This window comes from Scyliorhinus torazame, chromosome 21, assembly GCF_047496885.1.
Source record: "Scyliorhinus torazame isolate Kashiwa2021f chromosome 21, sScyTor2.1, whole genome shotgun sequence".
Lineage (NCBI taxonomy): Eukaryota > Metazoa > Chordata > Chondrichthyes > Carcharhiniformes > Scyliorhinidae > Scyliorhinus > Scyliorhinus torazame.
The window spans coordinates 124,162,240-124,167,047 of record NC_092727.1 but is presented as its reverse complement, the minus strand read 5'-3'; positions in this window follow the sequence as shown (position 1 = coordinate 124,167,047).

Sequence of the window (4,808 nt, the reverse complement as noted above, 5' to 3'; positions counted from 1 at the left end):
ACACAAAGCTAAAGTTCACATGCATACATACATCATGGGAATACAAGCATTGAGAACACATTCCTTTTTTAAATTTTCGATTAAAGAGCAATTTTAGCTTGGCCAATCCACGTACCCTGCACATCTTTGCGTTGTGGGGGTGAGACCCTGGCAGACACAGGGAGAATGTGCAAACTCCTTAAGAGCAATGACCAGGGGCCAAGATTGAACCTGGGTCCTCCTCGTCATGAGGCAGCAAGGATAACCACTGCAGCACGTGCCGCTCAGAGAGGCCATTCCTAATGACGGTACCTATTATTCCTTTCATTAATTGGAAATGCTGCCAGCTATATCTGGATTTCCATTTACTAGTGTTACACATCACTCAGGGTTAATGTGTATAAGTGGCACTTAACATGGAACCATTGTTCAAACTAGTGAAGGTTCAATTTAAGACTGATACCAGGAAGTGCTTTTTCGTACAACGAATGATCCAACTTCATTACCTCTAGACATGACGATTCCAACACACTCCTTGCTGGTTTCCCACAGTCTACCCTCCATAAATGTGAGGCCATCCAAAACTCTTCTGCCTGTGTCTTAACTTTATAAAAGTCCCTTTCTAATCACTGTCATAATATCCATACATGTATATAATGAAGTGCAGACAGGCAGTGATTGACACACAGGATGACCAGTAAGCACACAGCACAGTGCAGCCAATTACCAGACAGGACACTACCACTATAAAGCCAGAGGGCACTAGGTTTCCCGCTCTCTCGGGACCCAGCCACTGAGACAGTCAGAGTCCACGAACTAGCAGGTGCAAACACCATGCGGTAGCTAGTAAGTCTGGTCAGGCTAGTACAAGGTCTCCAGTCAGTTCAGTATAGTGTTGACCCACAGTTAAATATGTATGTTAGTTCTATCGTTCAAGAAAACCGTGTTGGATCTTTTACAGTGTTAGAGGTATGTTTCTCGCATCGCTGCATCAAGAGCAATCTACACCGAACCGACCTGCCTAACACATCACGGTACCACGGAGTGATCCTGAAAATTGACGGACCTACGTCAAGTGAATCAGCAATGACCAGCGAGTAGCCATCCGGTGACATGGAAAACATCCAGCCTCCTCCGCAGCTCCGCATCTCCGGCAACCTTGGCGCAGCACACTGGGCTAAATCGCTGGCTTTTAAGGCAGGCCAGCAGCACGCTTCAATTCCCGTACCAGCCTCCCCGAACAAGTGCCGGAATGTGGTGACTAGGGGCTTTTCACAGGAACTTCATTGAAGCCTACTTGTGACAATAAGCGATGTTCATTTCATTTAATTTCAAATTGGAAGCTCTTCAAGCAAAAGTTCCTCTGTTACATCGAGGCCTCCAACCTCGGATGCCAGGAAGATCGCACTATTTCTCTCCAGCGCGGGGGACCACGCCATCCACATCTACAACTCCCTCATGTTCGCTGACGGTGAAGACAAAACGAAATTCAAAGCAGTCCTGCTGAAATTCGACAGCCACTGCGACATTGAGGTGAATGAGAGCTTTGAACGGTACGTTTTCCAGCAGAGGCTTCAGGGTAAGGATGAACCTTTTCAGTCCTTCGTCACCCATCTCCGCATCCTAGCGCAGTCATGTAACGATGACTCGACGGCTGATTCCATGATCCGGGATCAGATCGTTTTCGGGGTCCACTCCGACTCCCTTCGGCAGCAGCTCCTGAAAGTCAAACAGTTGACCCTCTCTGTCGCTATCGAGATGTGCGTTGTCCATGAGCATGCTAAGAATCGTTACTCCCACATCAGGGCGGCAGAAACTGTGAAGCTGGCCACCCACGAGGCGGAATGGGAGCAGGCCATTGCACAAATGCAGGGCCTGAGCATCGAGGAGAGTGGCCGTTTTGCGCGTTTTTCCCGGGTCCCTGCGCATGCGTGCCACGACCGAGTGGACGACGAGCCCAACGGCGCAGGTGCGTATGCCGACCGGCTGCACTGCGCATGCGTGATGGCGCATGGAACACACTGACGTCGGCGTCATGAGGTGTCCGAATTGTGGCTCCGCCCATTTAAAGCGGCAATGTCCGGCAAAAGGACGCTGGTGTCTACAGTGTGGCAAGCTCGGCCACTACGCAGCCCTTTGCAGATCTGCTCCCACCGCTCAGCAGCCAGCGACCCCAGCTGCTGTGCAAAAGTGTCCGCTCCATACAACAAGGCATGCCAGATTACGATCCCGACAGCCCAACGGACCCTGATGCTGAGTGCTTCAAGTCCCCATACCGGGTGGGCATCATAACTACACATGCGCTGCCTTCCACCACAACGGTGAAACGCCTCTCGATTCTCAGCATGGATCCCGACGACGAGTGGTCTGCTGTCCTCACAGTGAACAAGGCCCGCATCCGGTTCAAACTGGACACCGGCGCATCGGCGAACCTCATCTCGAAATCCGACCTCAACACCATCCGCGCCAAACCAAGCATTCTTCCACCGGCCTGCCAGCTCCTTGACTACAATGGCAACGCCATAGCTGCCAGTGGCTCGAGTCAACTGGGGGTTTCCAATAAGGCGATCAAGGCGACGCTGCGGTTTGAAATCGTCGGGCCTGACAGAGCATCTCTGCTCGGTGCTCGAGCCTGCAAGCTCCTGAACCTTGTTCAGCGCATCCACACCATGGCATCATCACCGGCGACGGCCTCGCCCGATGCAAACTTGCAAGCCGACATAGATGACATTATCACGCAGTACCACAGCGTGTTCGACGGAATGGGCACGCTCCCATACCGATACAAAATTCTGCTCAAGCCGAACGCCACCCCTGTAATTCATGCACCACGACGGGTGCCGGCGCCCCTCAAGGATCGTCTGAAGAAACAATTACAGGACCTCCAAGACCAGGGCATCATATCAAAGGTTACAGAGCCAACAGACTGGGCCAGCTCCATGGTCTGCGTCAAGAAGCCGTCAGGGGAGCTTCGCATTTGCATTGACCCAAAGGATCTGAACCGCAACATCATAAGGGAGCATTATCCGATACCAAAACGAGAAGTGTTTACCAGTGAGATGGCTCATGCCAAATTCTTTACTAAGCTCGACGCTTCCAAGGATTTTTGGCAAATACAACTGGACGGGTCCAGTCGCAAGTTGTGCACGTTCAACACTCCGTTTGCCCTGCTACAACCGGATGCCTTTTGGCATCATATCTGCCTCCGAAGTGTTTCATCGCATCATGGAACAGATGATGGAGGGCATCGAGGGGGTGCAAGTGTACGTTGACGATGTCATTATCTGGTCCACAATGCCCCAGGAACACATTGCTCGCCTCAAGCAGGCAGGTATTCCAAAGAATCCATGAACATGGTCTTCAGCTCAACAGGGCCAAGTGCTCATTTGGTCAATCGGAGCTCAAATTCCTAGGTGGCCACATCTCGCAGCAGGGCGTACGGCCAGACGCCGACAAGGTCTCGGCGATCAACGCCATGAAGACCCCGGAGGACAAAAAGGCGGTCCTCCGCTTGCTCGGAATGGTCAACTTCCTCAGGAAATTCATTCCCAATATGGCATCCCACACCACGGCCCTCTGCCATCTCGTCATAAAGTTGACGGAATTCCAGTGGCTCCCCACGCATGAAGAGGAATGGCACGAGCTGAAAGCAAAACTCACGACAGCCCCGGTCCTAGCATTCTTCGACCCAACCAAGGAAACCAAGATATCAACTGATGCAAGCCAGGGCGGCATTGTGGCGGTATTCCTTCAGCGGGATGACTCCGTGTCCTGGGCTCCAGTGGCGTATGCCTCCAGGGCCATGACGCCCACTGAGCAACGGTACCCTCAGATTGAGAAGGAGTGTCTGGGCCTCCTAACAGGGATAGTCAAGTTCCACAACTATGTTTATGGCCTGCCAAAATTCACGGTAGAGACGGACCGCAAGCCTCTAGTCCACATAATCCAGAAGGATTTAAACGACATGACACCTCGGTTACAGCGTATTCTTCTAAAGCTACGACTTCTGAAGCTACGACTTCGAACTGGTCTACACGCCAGGTAAAGAGCTGATCGTTGCAGGTGCCCTGTCCTGGTCCATTGCCACACCGCATGAACAAAGTGACTTCATCTGCCACATAGAAGCCCAAGTGCAGTTGTGTGCCTCGAACCTTCCGGCCTCCGACGAACGGGTGGTCCACATTCGTGAGGAGACAGCCAAGGATCCTCTGCTGCAGCGCGTGATGCAGCACCTCAGTAATGGCTGGCAGAAGGAACAATGTCCCCAGTTCTATAATGTAAAAGATGACCTGACGGTGGTGGAGGGAATCCTTCTGAAACTCGACAGAATCGTAATTCCTCAGAGTATGCGGGCTATGGTGCTGGGCCAACTCCATGAGGGTCACCTTGGGGTCGAGAAATGTCGACGCAGAGCTCGGGAGGCGGTCTATTGGCCGGGTCTACAGTCCTCAACTACCCTACCTGTCAGAAGTTTCAGCCAGCTCAACCCAAAGAAACGTTGCAGCAGCACGAGATCGTGACCTCTCCATGGTCCAAAGTAGGTGTAGACCTTTTCCACGCCAAGGGGCGTGACTACGTACTCCTGGTTAACTACGTCTCCAGTTATCCAGAAGTAGTGAAACTGTCCGACCTCATGTCGAAGGCGGTAATCAAGGCCTGCAAAGAAACGTTCGCCAGGCATGGGATACCGCTCACGGTAATGAGCAACAACGGTCCTTGCTTTTACAGCCAGGAATGGTCTACTTCGCACAGTCCTACAACTTCCGGCACGTTACCTCCAGTCCCCACTACCCGCAGTCAAACGGGAATGCCGAAAAAGGGGTCCACAT